Below are 18,292 nucleotides of genomic sequence, written 5' to 3'. Positions count from 1 at the left end.
TGTCTGTCTGTCTGTCCCTGTGTCTGCCCCCACCCCCTTTACTAAGAATACCAGTCAAGTATTCTGTTGGAGTAGACCAGGAAATCCCCAGATCTCCCACAGAGTTCAGCCTCTGGGCTGCAGGTGGCGAAGGGAGAAAGAGGACCACTTACCTGGGAGGAGAGTAAGGGACGTTCCAGGGAAGGGACCCAGGATCTCTTTAATCCTCAAATCTACTGAGAAGTTCCCTCTGGCAGTGCATGCACTCAACAATTCAATGTCTCGGACTTTTGAATGAAATCCCACAGCAGTGCCGAGTTGCACTGGCATTTGTGTTAGATTAGTAAAATAGCTGTAGAGAGACAGAAGGCCGAGGGAGCCTTGGGCGGGACCATGTTTATTCACAGCCACAGGGAGGGGGTATCCTTGTCACCCACGTGCGTGGATGGCCAAGATGAGGATGCCGCCACTGCCGCTCCTGATGGGGCAGAAATGACTTCTGCAGAGCTCAAGGGAATCTGGGAAGTGTAGTTTTCAGCACGAAACTACCATTCCTAACTCTGAGAGGATATAAAAAAATGCAGGGCCGACACGACAGCTGTTTTCTGCGGAGGAGGGTCTTTGTTAGTGCATACAGTTGTGAATCCACGGGTGGGGGGGCTCTGATCAAGTAGCAGGCCTATCTTGATCGGCCATGACTGGTCAGGCGATCGCCATCCTGTATTCCTGAAGATAATGAAAAAAATAATTATCACAGGGCTGTATGATCTGGTTAGAGAGTAAAAACGGGGGGATTTTCTGGAAGATATGGACAGAGGGAGGAGCGGAAGCAGGAGAAACGGAGTGGGTGACAGTGACTGGTCCCATTGCCGGGACGGCCACATTGAAATGAGCCAGCAGAATAACAGGGAGCTGCTGCTTTTTGCTTCTCAAGAGAGAAATGGACGACCGAGGCAAAGAATTGTATTTGGCCCAGGGTGAAAGGGATGGAGGTCATTTTAGCCCGCGTCTCCACGGCAGCGATCTAAACAGCCGGCCATTTCAGCGGATGTATCAGGAACAAGCTGTCGTGGAGTGAGCGCTATCGGGAGAGCTTGTGTGAAACATTTAGTTTGGGTTTAGGGTGATGTTCAGCAAGTAAAATAAATATTTAAAAGACAGGGTAAGGGGGCTGGAGAGATGGGTCTGTTGCACAAATTGGTCTTAATAATAAAAACTCAGGGGGCTGGAGAGATGGCTCAGCGGTTAAGAGCATTGCCTGCTCTTCCAAAGGTCCTGAGTTCAGTTCCCAGCAACCACATGGTGGCTCACAACCATCTGTAATGAGACCTGCAGGAAGAATACTGTATACATAATAAAAACAAATAAATAAATATTTAAAAAAAATAATAAAAACTCAGAGTCAGCTATCAGGGGGTAAAAAAGCTAAAGGATCAGAGAAGCAGAACCGCCAGCCACTAGAGTTCTTACCAATGCTCAGACCAAAGAGGCGATCCTGTCCGTAGGAACCCTCAGACTGAATCTGAGCTCCTGTCTCCTCGACCTTATATTTCTCTCTCTCTGTCCAGCCATATCACTCCTGTCTCCACCTCCCTAGTGCTGGGATTAAGGGTTTGTGATCCTAAGTGTTGGGATCACCTTTGTGTGAGCTCTGTTTCTCTTTTAGACAGATTCAATCTTGTGTAGCCCAGGGTGGCCTTGAACTCACAGAGATCCGTCTGCCTCTGTCTCCTGAGTGCTGAGATTGAAGGTGTGTATTGTTAAGCCTGTGTCACTGGGCCCCCCAAAGACCACCGCAGAGCCAGCATCCTATGCAAACACATTGGGGTTTATTGACTACAAGTTAGCTAACCTAGACCACAATCCAACACACTGCTGCAGCAGGTGGGGGAAAAGGACCCTGAAGCTTTAGGGTAGGGGGGCTCTAAAGGGAAACATCACAAGCAGGGTGGCGCAAGCCTTGGCATTTGGGGATTGGGTGCAAGTATACAACTTTTGAATTCGTTGGTTGGGTGTAGGGGAAATTTTAAAACAGTCAAGACAGTGGTTAATCTGGTACCTACAAGGACATTTGAAGCAAGCGAATGTAAACAGATGTTGTTTGGGTACCCTGCTGGGTGACTTTGACCAGGCAGGTGTGAGGACCTGACTTTGCAAACTCTATTTTAAAAAGGGGCTTCATCTTAAACCATTTAATGAGCAGGGCCAGATCTCAGCTCCAAAAATGTGCCGTGATAGCAGAATTTGAACAGATACCCTGAAAATGGCCAATAAAGGAGATAGGGAGCAGGGCCAAAGAATTTAACGAGGTCCAGATGTTCCTTGTAGGCATCCTGATACCTTGTCAGTTATTAATGGCTTTTTTGTTAGGTTTTCGTGCCCCAAAACTGACCAATGGTTTCAGAAACTACCTTACCCCAGCCCTCCTTACCCAATCCCAAGATGACAGGACATGAACTCCCCTGAATACTGCATTTCCCCTTTAAAAGTTCTGCCCTCCCGGGACTCCCTGCCAGACCATGCTGGGTGCTGGAAAGGTGCTGGTCCAAACTTGAGTTTGAATATTGAAAACCCTCATGTAATTTGCATTGGAAATCCGGCTCCGTGAATTCATTTGGAGGACCAGAAACATAGGCACAGTTTCTTGGGAAAGTTTATGACTTTTCCTGGGCTGCACTCACCTCTCTAGTTAGGTCCTGTCTCAAAATGGAGTTTGTTCCACCACTGCCTGGCCTCTATGGCTATCTAGTAGCTTAGCTCTGCACTCTGATCTTCAGGCAAGCTTTATTTGCTACACCACAAACAAAAATATCACTACATGGCTCAGCAGTTAAGAGCACTGGCTACTCTTCCAGAGGACCTGGGTTCAATTCCCAGCACCTACAAGGCAGCCTACAGCTGTCTGTAACTCCTCTTTCAGGGGATTGGATGCTCCGTACAGACATGCATGCAGGAAAAACACCAATGTACATAAAATAAAAATAAATAAATTATTTCCCTGGCAGTGGTGGTGCACACCTTTAATCTCAGAACTCGGGAGGCAGAGGCAGTCAGATCTCTGTGAATTTGAGGACAGCCTTGTCTACAGAGCTAGTTCCAGGATAGCCAGAACTATACAGAGAAACCTTATCTCAAAAAACAAAAACAAACAAATAAACAAAAAAGACAGGATAAAACCTAAATATAAGGATAATAAGGAGGAAAGAGTGATCCACAGGAAAAGGAGCCAGAGTAGGAAGGAAGCAGAGGTTTTTGTCTGGTCCCTGTGTCTTTGGGCTCCATTTCAAACCGGTTAGATTTGTTGGCATGAAGAAGTATTGGTCATGAAGAGGGCACAAATCCCATCCTTAGTAGTAATCAGAGCTAGTGGTTTTGTTTTTCTGTTTTTGTTTGTTGTTTGTTTTGGGGGGGTATGTTAGCAGTCAAGGAGTTGAGGTGATCCTGAAGGACGTTACGCTGATCAGAGCTGACGAGAGAGGTGAATTGCTGTGGAAATCTTTGTACACTGTGAATATGTATTGCTCTCACTGTTAAAAAAAAAAGCTGAGTGACTGATAGCTAGGCAGGAAGAGACTGGGCAAGATAGCCTGACACAGAGAGAAGGCAGGGAAGAAGAACAGCAGAGGCAGAGGAGTAGCCAGCCAGATGCACAGGGAGCAGGAGACCATGTGCTGGGTTGAAAGAAGGTATCGTGGAATGGGGCTGGAGAGAGGGCTCAGAGGTTAAGAGCGCCGGCTGGTTTTCTTTCTTAAAGATTTATTTATTTATTATGTATACAGTGTTCTGTCTGTCTGTATGCTTGCTGGCCAGAGGAGGGCATCAGATCTCACTACAGCTGGCTGTGAGTCACCATGTGGTTGCTGGGAATTGAACTCAGGACCTCTGGAAGAGCAGTCAGTGCTCCCAACCTCTGAGCCATCTCTCCAGCCCCCGGCTTGTTTTCCAAAGGTCTTGAATTCAGTTCTCAGCAACCACACATGGTGGCTCCCAGCCATTTATCTGGTGCCCTCTTCTGGTATACATGGAGGCAGAATGTTGTATACATAATATTTAAATAAATCTTAAAATGTAGCTAGTAACAGAATGTTGTATACATAATAATAAATAAATGTTAAAATGTAGCTAGTAACAGAATGTTGTATACATAATAAATAAATATATCTTAAAATGTAGCTAGTAACAAGCCTGAGCTAGGGCTGGAGAGAGGACTCAGCGGTTAAGAGCACTGGCTCTTCTTCCAGAGGTCCTTGATTTAATTCCTAGTACCTACATGGCGGCTCACAAACATCTGTAATGAGATCTGGTGTCCTTTTCTGGTGTGCAGACACACACCCAAACAGAATACTGTATACATAATAAATAAATAAATCTTAAAAAAGAAAAACAAGCCTGAGCTATTGACCGAGCCTTTGGAATTTATATGAAGTTTCCGAGTCACTTATTTGGGAAGTGGCTGCGGGTTACTTGGGAACAGGTGGTCAGGACGGGAAAACTCTGCCTGCAGTGAACTGATGCAAAGAAGGCTTCCGCCCAGCTGTTTTAGTTCTGAGTCCCCAAAAATTCAATGTCCAGAGTTGCAAGAAGAGGGAAGGATGAGTTGGATAGGCCATGGCTCATTAGTCCTCCTTTTAGAGGTTCCCTGACCTGCTTTCTGTAGATGGATTTATCTTTTTGGGCCACCAGCTCACAAAAAAAGGTCATGGAGATTTATTATTAATTATGAAAACTTGGCCTTAGCTTAGGCTTGCTTCTAACTACCTCTTATGATTTAAATTAACCCATATTTTTAAATCTACTTTCTTCCACGTGCTTGTTACCTTGTCTCCGTTTTCCTGCTTCCTCTCTGTCCGGCTAACTCCTCTGCCATTCTTCCTCCCAGAGCTCTCTCTGTCCTGCTGTCCTGCCTGCTCCTCCTGCCTAGCTATTGGCCCTTTAGGTTTTTTTAAACCAATCACAGTGGCACTGAAGAGGCCTAACTTAACATCAGTGCAGCCATGACAGGCTGCAGACAACAATACTGGACTAGGCGTCACCCTTACAACAACCAGGAAAAACCACAAACTGTACCCTGCAGGGGACCAATCTGAATTGAGACAAACAGTACTAGATGCTCCAGAACATTAAGGGTAGTTTGCATAACTTGTAAATAGGTTGCCAATTTCCTTGCAGCAACGCCAATACAAATCCCTTGGGATTTGACAAGATTTCTGTTGCTCCATTCCTGCCCAGTCAGGAGTTCAATCCCCATCTGAATCCAAAATTCCCTACTCCTTAAAAACCCTGCCAGGGGACTGGAGAGATGGCTCAGTGGTTAAGAGCACTGGGTGCTCTTCCAGAGGTCCTGAGTTCAATTCCCAGCAATCACATGGTGGCTTACAACCATCTGTAATGAGATCTGGCGCCCTCTTCTGGCATGTGGGCATACTTGGAGACAGAATGTTGTATACATAATAAATAAACTCTTAAAAAAAAACAACCCTGCCATAGCTGAGCTCAGGGCTCTCCCTGGTCCAACTGCTGTGTCAGAACAGAGAGCCCAAGCCGGGGCGTAGGGAGGGGAAGCCCCCTTTTCACCCCCACTCACCCGAGGAAGGGCACAGTGGGAAAATCCCTGCGCCACGGACTCAGTCGCCTTCCCCTTGAGAATGATAAGACAGAGTTCAGATGGAGATGATATCTATCAATATTGGTCCTTTGCCACTAGTGACCTCTACAAATGAGCAAAACCAGAACCCCAGCTTTTTTGAGAGCCCTAGGACCCTCATTTAATCTTTTAGAGTCTGTCATTTTTCACTCACCAACCTGCCTGGGATGACTGCCAACAACTCCTTCGGATTTTATTTACTACAGAAGAAAAAGAAAGAATCCTTGAGGCTCGAAAATTGATTGGTTCCTGGCCTCGATGGCAACCAACTACCAATCCTGCTCTGATTGACCAGGGCTTCCTATTGACACGTTCCTACTGGTACTACCACGCTGGAGAAGGCAAGGGGAGACTCAAAGTCTACTGCCGGATTCTAATGATGGGGAAGTCTCCGTGCGGCTGCCAGACAGTCCACTAATTTGGCCAAAGTTACTAATGTACAACAGGAGAAGAATAAGTCACCTTTCTTAAACTGTTGGAGGGATTAAGGGCCGATACTCCCATGGATTCAGAGGCACCTGTCAACAGACAGGCGGTGGCCATAGCATTTGCTAACCAGGCTGCACCTGACACAAGACACAAACTTCAGAAATAGATGGGATGGCAGATAAGAGCCTTCGGGATTTATTGGCAGTGGCCAAAGGTTTATAATAACAGAGAAACCCAAGAGGGGTCACAAAGGAGGTTTGCAGTGGCCGAGAATGTCAAACAAACCAGAAAAATGGTGGGGATCCTTCTAGCAGTCAACTCGGGGGTCACTAGAGGAAAAGAGAAGACAACTCAGCCGTATCCAGGTAAGGAACACCCCGCCTCCAAAGATATCAATGTGCCTCCTGCAAGGAAATAGAACACTGGGCCAAGAACTGACCCAGAAAGCCCAGAGAGAAGGGTGGCCAGCATCGTGGCCCTCGTGGCATACTAATTACAGAAGGGACAGAACCTGGAAATAATAGCAATTGGGGAGATGGGGCTTGGGCCCCCTCCCTGAACCCAGGGTAACCCTCAAGGTGGAGGGGAAACTTACTGACTTTATAATAGACACTGGAGCTCAACATTCTGTCCTGACCCAACCCCAGGGAAAACTGTCCCAAAAAAGAATTTGGGGTACAGGGAGCTACAGGAATGAGCCAATACTCTTGGACAACCCAAAGAATGGGGGCTCTTAGAACAGACTGGGTATCACATTCGCTTTTGGTCATTCCAAATTGCCCCTACCCCCTGCTGGGGAGGGACCTTCTTGCCATGGTTGGTGCTCAGATAACATTTGACAAAGACAAAGTCACCCTCACTGATCAGACTGGACAGCCTACCCAGGTCCTCACTTTACAATTAGAAGATAAATACAGACTATATCTGAAACCACCCCCCACCTGGCCAGACATAAATTCGTGACTAAGACAGTACCCAGAAGCCTTTGCTGAGACAGGAGGCACGGGGTTGTCAGAACACGGGGCACCCATATTGGTGGAGCTTAAACCTGATGCCTCCCCCACCCAGATAAAACAGTATCTATGCCCAGGGAAGCCAAGGAAGGGATTACACCCCATATTAGGCCATTGCTGGACTTGGGGATTCTGATCCCCTGTCAGTCTGCCTGGAACACCCCACTGCTTCCTGTCAAGAAACCTAACTCCTGCTGGGCGGTGGTGGTGCATGCCTTTAATCCCAGTACTCGGGAGGCAGAGAGGCAGGTGGATCTCTGTGAGTTCGAGGCCAACCTGATCTACAAGAGCTAGTTCCAGGACAGGCTTCAAAACTACAGAGAAACCCTGTCTCGAAAAACCAACAAAACAAAACAAAACACCCCCCCCCCCAAAGAAAGAAAGAAAGAAAGAAAGAAAGAAACAAAGAAACAGAGAAAGAAAGAAACCTAACTCTGATGATTACCACCTAGCACAGGACTTGAGGGAGATCAACAGGCAGGTTATGGATATACAGCCCCACTGTTCCTAACCCCTACACCCTCCTGAGTTTGTTGCTACCAACCGGGGTTTGGTATACTGTATTGGACTTAAAAGATGCTTTTTTCAGCCTTATACTGGCCTTTAAATGGCATGATCCTGACAAAGAGATCAACAGACAACTAACCTGGACCAGACTTCCATAAGGATTTAAGAATTCACCCACCAGCCAGGTGGTGGCGGCGCACGCCTTTAATCCCAGCACTTGGGAGGCAGAGGCAGGCGGATCTCTGTGAGTTCAAGGCCAGCCTGGTCTACAAGAGCTAGTTCCAGGACAGTAACCAAAAGCTACGGAGAAACCCTGTCTCAAAAAACCAAAAAAACAAAAAAGATTTCACCCATCATCTTGGTTGAGATGATACATAAGGACCTCAGAGACTTCTGCCAGAAACATCCACATCAGACATTCCTCCAATATGTAGATGACCTCATGATTGTTGCTGACTCAGAAGAAGAATGCCCAGTGAGTACCAGAAAACTACTTGAGACCCTGGGGAGGCCGGGGTATTGGGCCTTGGCTAAAAAGGCCCAGTTTTGCCTAAAGAGAGTGACATACCTTGGCTACATTCTTGAACAGGGTCAAAGATGGTCGTCAGACTCAAGAAGAGAGATAAAGATTCCTGCTCCAGCCTCTCTAAGGGCAGTCAGGGAATTCCTGGAAATAGCAGGATTCTGTCGCCTATGGACCCCCCGGATTTTATCCAGAAGGTGGTAGAGGAACTCCTTCGCCACCTTCACTGTTTTGCTCATCTGGGGACCAGAAAAACTGAAGATTTGCTCAGACAATCTCACCTGAAGGTATTTGACTTGAGCTATGAAACCAGACTGATAACAAATGTCTGGCCTGCAGGCTTACCAATACAAACAATAAGCCCAAAGCCCCTGCTCTGGACTTTGGGGACCCAAGTCTGGAGCTCACTGGGAAATGGACTTTACTGAGGTGAAACCTGGCAAACACAGATAACAGGTACTTACTTATGTTTATTGACACTTTTTCAGGATGTGTGGAAGCCTACCCTACCAAAGAAGAGACTGCCCAGGTTGTGACCAAAAAGCTATTAGAAGACATCATTCCAAGGTCCAGAGTGTTGGAGAGGCCGCTCTTTTTGTTTCCTGGATGCCCAGTGTAAATGTTAACTCAATTCGTGAAATAACCAGGCCAGCTTGAAGATAAACAATTATATTTTTACTTATTATAAGAGGAAAGTCACGCCAAGAAAATGGGAAGTCCAAGCTTCTCTGTGTCCCGCGGGAATCACCCAGAGAGAGTAAGCACCTGGTCTATCCCAGTTTTTCTTCCTGGGCTCCAGGTAGCCACGCCTTAATTAGGTTCCACTTCTTAGAGGTGATTGGTTAACAAAACTTCCCCCATCACCTCCCCCTTTTCTCGAAGCAAGATCGATCCAAACCCAATACAACTATATACAATAGGAACAGATACCAAATATAAAATTACAAACAATATAATCAATATTAAACAAGGAATACAACAAAAGTTTTAATAAACATTCTATTGCATCGGAAATAAGCTTGGCTAAATCATGAGGAAGGTAACTATGACTATCTAATCTTCAACCCCATCGAAGACCTGAGAAGGGAAACAATATTACTTGAGTAAGCAGGAAGTGCAATCAAGCAACTTCCAAAATGTGTAACAAGTGACAGAGCCAACTCTCTACCTGGGCGATCACCCAAAGTCTCATTTGCAACATTGAAGCAACCAACTTTGGCTAAGGCCTAAAATGACTACTGACAGACCATTTTAAAGGCAAGAAATTTCAAAACTATCTTACCCTGTCTTGGCAGGATTTGACAGTCCGGTTTTATCCATTTCCGGATACTATGTATCTTGTCAGTGGTTGAGGTATGGGCATTTCTTTGCCCAAAGGCCGGTTCTGCCAAGAAGAAAACAAGCTCCAGGTGGAGTGTCTTTGTGCTCAACATTCTCTCGGGAAAAGATCGGTGCTGCCAGGAGCAATTGTGTCTCACTTCAACTCTAAGTTATTAAATGCCATTTTCTACAGCTCTTTGAAGTGGTTGAAGATTATCTATCTATGCAGAATATAATCTCTATGTATCTAAAGAACCTGATTAGTCTAACTATAAGTATGACAAATATTTATATGCATCATGGACTGAATTAATAAAGAAGGCTAAAGCCAATTATTTAGCCTTTTTGTCGATGGATAAATCTCTAGGTCACCACATACTGACAGCAGTAGTCATATTCCTTAATATTTGACTTAAAGATAGATTGACTTAAAGATTGGTGGTTTAGAGGCATAACTTGTAAAGCAATATAACCAAATTAAACGATCCTCCGCCAGTGCTGAGATTAAAGGTGTGCATCTGTGCCTCCAGCCACTTTTATTATTGTTTAACAGGATACCATGGTGGTTAGGTCTGGCTTTGAACTGCTGAAGTAGTTGAGGATGACCCTGAACTTGTGGTTCTCCTATTTCCACCTCTGGGATGCTGTATTTACAGGGTAGCACCACCCTGGGGTTTTCCCTCTTGGTCCTGAAAGAAGGGAAGTCACAGGAGCTGAAAGATTAGGATTTTCCAGACATAGAGAAGGAGACCATAGAGAAGGAGAGTTCCCATTGGCTAGTGGATGTCAAAGAGGAGAAAGGACTGCTGTGGGAAAAAAACACGGCCAAAGGTGTGGAGAGGAGAGGGTCTATTTTATTTTACACTTCTCAGGTCACACTCTGTCACAGAGAGAAGTCAAGGCAGGAACCACAGCAGGGGCTACAGGAGAACGCAGCTTTCTGGCTTGCTCCTCCTGGCTTGTCCATTTTACTTTCTTATATACTCAGGACCACTTGCCCAGGGATGGCACTGCCCACAGTGGGCTGATCTGTTTCCCAACAATCATCAATGAAGAAAGTGCCTTGCTGATAGACCAATCAAAGTTCCTCTTTTCAGATGACCCTAGCTCGCTTTTGTCAAACTGACAAAACCAAATCCAAAACACCAGCCAGGACACAGCAAGATCAGTGTGGGGAGCTGATCCTGTAGCTCTGACCTCGGACTCCAAATGTAAGGTCATTTGAGGAAGAGAGTGCCTGGAGCTACTGAGTCCCTCCCTCTGGTACATTGCCCTCAGATGGTTCTTGGTACAGCTGGGAGGAGTCCTAGCTATGGCTTTGAGACTTGGCTTAGCTCTGCAGCTATTACCTCATTCTATCCTCTGATGAATGAAGGAAGAGAGAGGGAGTCTTGATTGGGATCTTTGCTTCATGCCTGTCTTCCATCTCTTCAAGTTTTTTCTTTCATGATGTCTCTCTGTCTTTCTGTGCCTTCGTATCTCTCTGTGATATTCTGTGATTATTTTCTGTGTTGTATTTGTGGTATATTCATGTGAGTGTATCAATAAGCATGTACCTGTGTGTGCATACAGAGAAATCAGAGTAGGGCTTAAGGTGTCTTCCTTGATGCTCTCTGACTTAAGACAGGGGTCTCTCACTGAACTGGAAGCTTATCATTTTGGTTATGGTGGCTTGCCAGTGAGCTCTCTCTGCCCTTCAGTACTGGGATTATAGGCATAAGCAGCCAGGCCCAGCTTTTTACTGGGTGCTGGAGATCTGAACTCAGGTCCTCATGATAGCAAAGCAAGAACCCAATGAGCCATCTCCCCAGCCCGCTTAAACCCTCTGCCCCTCAGCTTCTTCCTTGCTAATCCTCTCTTCCCTTCTTCTGCCCTTCTACTCCACACCAGCATCCAATCTGAGTAAATCCACTCATTATAATGATGCTATCAGTTTATAAACCACTTTCTTCTATCTAGAGTCACTAGTGTACAGAGATGCCTCTTTTAATCCTTCTTTTTTACTTAAAAACTTGAGAATCCCCCCCCCCCTTTCTTTCAGTTTTTTGAGACAAGGTCTCATTATTTAGTTCTGGCTGTCCTGGAACTCACTCTGTAGATCAGGCTGGACTCAAACTCACAGAGATCCACCTGGCTCTGACTCTGAAGTGCTGGGATTAAAGGCACATGTCACCACTGCCTGGTGAAAATTTAATTATTTTTATGTTCATGAATATTTGCCAGCATGTGTGAATGTGTACCATGTGTGTGCAGTGCCCGAGGAGACTAGAAGAGGATGTTGGATTCTCTGGGACTGGAGTTACAAGCGGTTGTGAGCCATCATATGGGTGCTGGGAATCAAACCTGGGCCCTCTGCAAGAGTGGCGGTGTTCTTTTTTTTTTTTTTCCGAGACAGGGTTTCTCTGTGACTTTGGAGCCTATCCTGGAACTAGCTCTGTAGACCAGGCTGGTCTTGAACTCCCAGAGATCCTCCTGCCTCTGCCTCCCGAGTGAGTGCTGGGATTAAAGGCGTGCGCCACCATCGCCCTGCTTGTGACGGTGTTCTTAATGCTGAGTCGCGTCTCCAGCTCCCACCTGGTCCTTCTCAGCAGTCTTACAGAGTGAATCAGGGGCCAGAATCACAGATGTCAAAGCTGAGGTCAGTCATACTGAAGAGGGAAGCTCACAGTGCACAGCTGCTAAAGACAGAGCTAGGCTTGGAACCCTCGGCTCTGACAGCAGGAAGCTGGGGCTCTCGATCTCACAGCTGCAGCATACAAATCCGGAAACAGAGATCTTCTCCATTGTTGGTCTACTGGGTTCCGTCTAGCGTATGGCCCGGTTTTCTGATGCTCTTACATATCATAACTAGGTAGGATAAGAATCTAACTGCACAGATCTGGAGAGTTGCTATCCCCAAATATCAAGTCTCTGGATATTGAGACACGACAGGCTGAAGGAGTGAGGCCGGGCTTCCGCAGTGAAGATGGGGGCTATGTGATTAGGGGATTCAGGTCTCGTTTCTGGGGCCACATAGTCCTGCCTCTCTTTCCTTAACTCTCCAGTCCCCACCAGTCAGTCATCTTTCAGAGTATTCTTTCTTGGCCAAGGACAAGACCGTAGCAGAAGAGATTCCTGGAATGAGAAGATGGAAAGGTCCTGGGGCTTCCCCCTGAGAGTTAAAATTTAGTTCCGGGGCTGTATTCTCAGCACCCTGACCGAGAATACAATGGGAACCGTCAGGTTGGCTCCACAGCTGGGTCATGGGAAAGACACACCAGCCATGAACACAGAGACCTTGGCCACTGCAGCTAGAGGGACAAGGACGCAGCACTAGCAACATTGCCCAGTGATGGGAAGAGTTTGAGGAAAACCCAAGGCTGTGGCACCTCTGTGTGTGTGTGTCTAGTGTGTCTATGTGTGTGTGTGTGCGCGCGCGCGCGCAAATGCAGGCATGTGTTGAAGGTTGGGTTGTCTCACAACTAGGTTTAAATCACATTTAGTTTCATATGACCTTAGGCCAATCTTTTAAGTGCATGGAACTCTATATCACCGTTTATAGGGTTACCATGGTAACTAATGACCACAGAGGCTAATGCACTGACACCAACCCTGCCAGACATAGTGTTAAGTGAGCATCATCGCTGCAGTTTGCCCAGTTCTCTCAGGCGGGGCTGACGTTATCCCTCAGTTACAACTGAGGGCATTTGAGGAGAAAGAGAGAGTTCACTTTGCCAGATCTCAGAGCTGGTTCCCAGCAAATCCAGGAATCACTGTAGGCAATTTGGCTTCCAACTCACTTGGCCGGTCATGGTTCATAATACTTACTGGACACTATGTGTTGGGTACCATTTTGAGCATTTATAGAGAATCTTTTTTAAAAAACTTAACCATCATAGCGACTCTATGTAACATTCACGAGGACGCTGAGGAACAGGCCGACATCCGGACTCTGTTGACAGGAATACAGCCCAGGTAGTCTGACTTAAAAGTCGGCACTACTCCTGAGCAGTGGTGGCACACGCCTTTAATACCAGCACTTGGGAGGCAGAGGCAGGTGGATCTCTGTGAGTTCAAGGCCAGCCTGGTCTACAGAGTTCCAGGACAGTCAGAGCTGCACAGAGAAACACTGTCTTGAAGACTTAATTTTCCAAAACACTTTATTTATTTGTTTGTTTGTTTGTTTAGTGTGTGTGTGTGTTGGATGTCAGAGGACAACTTCCAGGCGTCTGTTCTCTTCTTTCCCCCAGGTAGGTGTTTTGGGTATTGAACTCAGGTCCTTACGCTTGGCAGCAAACACCTTCACCAGTGGAGCCGCCGCCTCATTAGTCTCGTTTTTGGAAATGAAGTTTAGGGGTTGGGGAGTTGGCTTAGTGAGCAGGGTACCTACGGAGGAATCCTGTCTCAAGTACCCCTGCCCCCACAAAAGTGTGTGAGTGTCTTGCTTACATGTATGTTTTTTGTGTGTTTGTTTGTTTTGTTTTTCTTTTCAGACAGGGTTTCTCTGTAGCTTTGGAGCCTGTCGTGGGACTCACTCTTTCGTCCAAGCTGTCCTTAAACTCATAGAGATCCGCCTGTCTCTGCTTCCCTAGTGCTGGGATTAAAGGTGTGCGCCACCACTGCCCAGTGCCTACATGTATGTCTGTGTACCACGTGTGTGCCTAGTTCCCTGGAAGCCAAAAGAGGATGTCGGACCCCCTAGAACTGGAGTTGCTAACAGTTTTGAGCTACTCTATGGGGACTAGAGACTGAAACCAGGACCTCGGGAAGAGCAGCCAGTGTTCTTAACCCCTGAGCCATCTCTCCTGTGCCAATGGTGACTATGTTAAACAGTGTCTCATGAACACACTAGAACACTTTTTTTTATACAATACACACATTTGTATTGGGAGTGGGCATCTGGGTGTGGAATTATGGGTTGCTTCCAGGTAGCTGTACACATTTGTCTTTTTACTGACAATATGAGAGCCCCTTTACTCTACAGCCTGGTATTTTCGGTATTTAGAGCTTTACCACTTTGGTGGATATGCAGCTCTTGCCATGGACTGGTGGCTCCATGGAGGAAGTCTGCAAGTAAGCAGAAGGCTATGTGCAAACTCCTAGTACTGGTGGGAAAGAGAAGACACAGGTATGGGATAAGGAAATATGGGTGTGGGGCTGGAGAGGTGGCTCAGCAGTTAAAAGCACTGACTGTTCTTCCAGAGGTCCTGAGTTCAATTCCCAGCAACCACGTGGTTCACAAGCACCCATAATGGGATCTGGTGCCCTCTTCTGGCCTGAAAGCAAACATGCAGGCAGAACACTGTATAGATAATAAATAAATAAAACTTAAAAAAAAAAGAATATATGGATGTATATAGGCAGGTGTTGTTGGGGTCTTTCTGCATCTCAACCTTCTTTAGGGTTTGCTGAGTCAAAAGACCCTTTATAGAATCTCTAAACTTGGAGCCCCTTTGGGGTTCTCTCTTGGCTTGGAGTTCCCTTGGTAGAGTTTCTTTAGTGGGTAGGTAGCCCTTTGTTCCCTGGAGTTGGGAGGTAGGAGGTAGGCTCTGGAAGCCCTCTAGTGTATGGAGGAGAAAGAGCAGGCTTTCCACTTTATTTCTGGGCTTCTGACCTTTCTGGCAAGTGGCTGCCCTTCTGTTGACAAGACGGGTATCAGGGAAGAAGACAAATGCCTTCTCTACAGTAGCCTGTGGCTCTGTCTGCTTAGAGTCTCCGTGTAGAATCTTCTAGGTTGCACTTCCCTCTCTCCCTCCCATCCCTGCCTTGAGACCTGAGCCTGTGGTGACAGGCCCGGCGCAGAGGCAGGAGTGTGCACAGGAAGTTGACATATTATGCCCAGACATTGTTGGGTCATGTGCTACCTGTGTGGGTGAGCCTTATCATTTCTCTGTGTGACAGAGTTCTCATGAAGTCCAGCACTGTTCATTCACTTGGCTCGTCTTTTATACAGGCTTCAGCTAGTGAGGAAGAGATTTATTGGTGCCTATTGGCCTGGAGGCAATGCAGACTCTGAAGGGTTGGAACCACATCAGAAGGGTGCTTTGGAGAACTCTAGAATTCTGCCAGGTGGTAGTAATAGTACATGCTTTTAATCTCAGCAGCAAGGAGGGCAGAGGCAGGTGGATCTCTGAGTTCTAGGCCAGCCCTGTATAGAGCGAGTTCTAGAATAGCCAGGGCTACACAGAGAAACCCTGTCTCGAAAAACAAAACAAACACATACACACACACATCCTCCAAAATTCTAATATTCCAAGATTGCCAGAGACTGACAGGGCTTGATGGTTTCGTGGATTCTCCCAGCCCACTGTACAAAGGGGAAACTGGAGCGGGGCAAGGGAAGTGGTCACGGAGCAGCCTGGTCTGGGGCTAGGAAACAGGATGTTAGCCAGCCCAAGTGCATATCATATGGACTCCCCTCTTCCCACTTCCTTCCCCACCTGTAGCCTCTGCCTGCCCTGAGGGAAGAGCCAAGGCTCTAGAGAAAGGCTGAACAAGAGTTCTCTTTGTATTGTGAGGCCTCTCTTATGACCCTGGCTCTCCTGATTAACGCTCAGCGAGCATGGAGTCCTAGTGGGCAGGAAGAAGGCTGTCCTAATATGCTATTGCTTGGCCCACGTGTGGGGTAGCTATGGGGATGCCCTATCATTTAGATGTCCGCGGATGTGAAGGGGGTTAGTGTAGGCACAGTAAAGTACAGGACAGTTAGGAGTCAGCTGGAAAGCAAAGATCTAAGGAGGCCTGGAGCATAGTCTCATATCAATGCCACTGCTACCTGACCTGCATGCTTAGCTTGAACTCTGTGTCATAGCCATTGCCTTTGATGTTCCTGTAGAGTGTTTCTGACAGTTGATTGAGGCAGCGGTGGAGTATAGCAGTTAATTGTGCAGATGGGAGCGAGACAGCTTTAGCTTCACATCTTTGTCCCTATACTTGCTGTGTGACTTTAAGTAAGTTACATAATCCTTTCGTGCCTCACTTTTCCTCCTCCGTGAAGCTTTTGTGACACGGTCTGTGATAGTTACAGGCTAATTCTCATAATTATGTATCTTGCCCACTCCATCAGACAAGATGCCCTTTAGGGCAAGTTTATCAGATTGGGTGTTCCTTGAGAACAGAACTTTTTTTTTTTTTTTTGAGACAGGGTCTCACTATGTTGCCCTGGTATCCTGGAACTCACTATATAGACCAGGCTGGCTTCAAACTCACAGAGAATCTCCTGTCTCTGTCTCCCAAGTGCTGGAATTTAAGGCATGCGCCACTGTAGCCAGCTAGAACTCTGTCTTTATCGGAGTTGAGATTCCCCCTCTCCCCTGCATCTGTTCTCAAAGGAGTGTTTTCTCTAAGGTCGGCAGAAGTCTGGGATTGTCCCAGTAAGGTGGCTGATGAGACCCTCTATCAACAAGCCAGTGAGAAGGGGGCGGGAGGGATTGAAAGGTGGTGGAGGAGTCTCTTCGGCTGTGCTCCAGGGGGAGTGTCTTCTCAGCTCTGTGCTCCAGGGGGAGTATCTTCTCTCCACTCTCCGGAAGCAGGGACTGACAAGGGTGTGCAGGCTCTGGCCCAGGAAAGATAACAGGACAGCAGGATTGAGTTAGAAATAGGATTGCATTTTGCTTCCCAGAGGCTCAAGGTTCATTATGGAGCCTCCAGTCCACAAGGAGGCAGCAGTCAGGTGGGAGAACCAGCAACGAGGGTCTGTGCCCTTAGCTCTGCTCATGGAATTCAGGCTTCTTTCTTGAGAGTGGTCGTGGTCGGAGTCGTACTGTATAGCCCAGGCTGGCCTATCCTCGGTGCTGGGAGAAGCCGGCATGGACAATCATGTTTTCTTCTAACCATTCTCTGTGGCTGAGCCCAAGTATTTTGCCCCTCTGTTCACCCCTCCCCCTTCCTTCATTTCTTCAGAGATGAAAATTACCCCATTTAAATGTTAAGTGAGGACCTGGAAAGAGATGGCTCAGCTTCCAGGGAACTCCAGTTCAGGTCCCAGAACCAGTTCTCAGGTGGCTTATGACACCAGTAACTCCAGCTCTAAGATATCTGACACCTCTGGCTTCTGCCTTTGTGGGTACCTGCACACACACGCGCGCACACACACACACACACACACACACACACACAATAATGGTCTGTCCTGTCCCTTTAAGAGACAAGCCCTGCTCCCCATCCCCACCACCATCTGCAGAGGCAAGTGGATCTTCCTTCCCCTTCCCTCCTCTCCTCCCCCCACTCTGCTTCTCTTTCTCTCTCTCCTCTTCCCCCTTCTCCCTCCCTCTTCCCTTTCCTCTTTCCTTCCATAACCCACTAAATACGTATCCAACCTCACTCTGCTTGGTATGCCTATCTTTCTCTGTCTCTCACCCTCTGCACAGCTCCCTGCCTGGGACCCGCTGCCCCTCATGGCCCACTGCCTGCTGCTGCCCCTCAGGGAATGGTGTATTTTATTTTTACCATTACACATACACTCATACATAATTAATAAAAAATACCTGAGCTTGGGGACACATGCCTTCAGTGCTAGCACTCAAGAGGCAGAGGTAGGTGAAGTTTAAGCTCTATGAGTTTAAGGCTAGCATGGTCTATGTAATGACTTCCAGGCTAGCAAAGGCTACATGAGATCCCACCTCAAAATGAATGAATGAATGAATAAATAAATAAATAAATAAATACCAATAACTTTTATATTTTTTATTTTTTAGAGATCGGGTTTCTTTGTGTAGCCCAGGCTGTCCTGGAACTCACTCTGTAGACCAGGTTGGCCTTGGACTGAGAGATCTGCCTGCCTCTGTCTCCCAAGTGGTGTGCCACTCCTGGCTGGCATTTTTTCTTTCTTTCTTCCTTCCTTCCTTCCTTCCTTCCTTCCTTCCTTCCTTCCTTCCTTCCTTTTTTTCCTTCTTTCCT

The sequence above is a fragment of the Microtus pennsylvanicus genome, chromosome 11 (genome assembly GCF_037038515.1).
Source record: "Microtus pennsylvanicus isolate mMicPen1 chromosome 11, mMicPen1.hap1, whole genome shotgun sequence".
Taxonomy (NCBI): Eukaryota; Metazoa; Chordata; class Mammalia; order Rodentia; family Cricetidae; genus Microtus; species Microtus pennsylvanicus.
Note: the sequence above shows the minus strand (reverse complement) of the source record.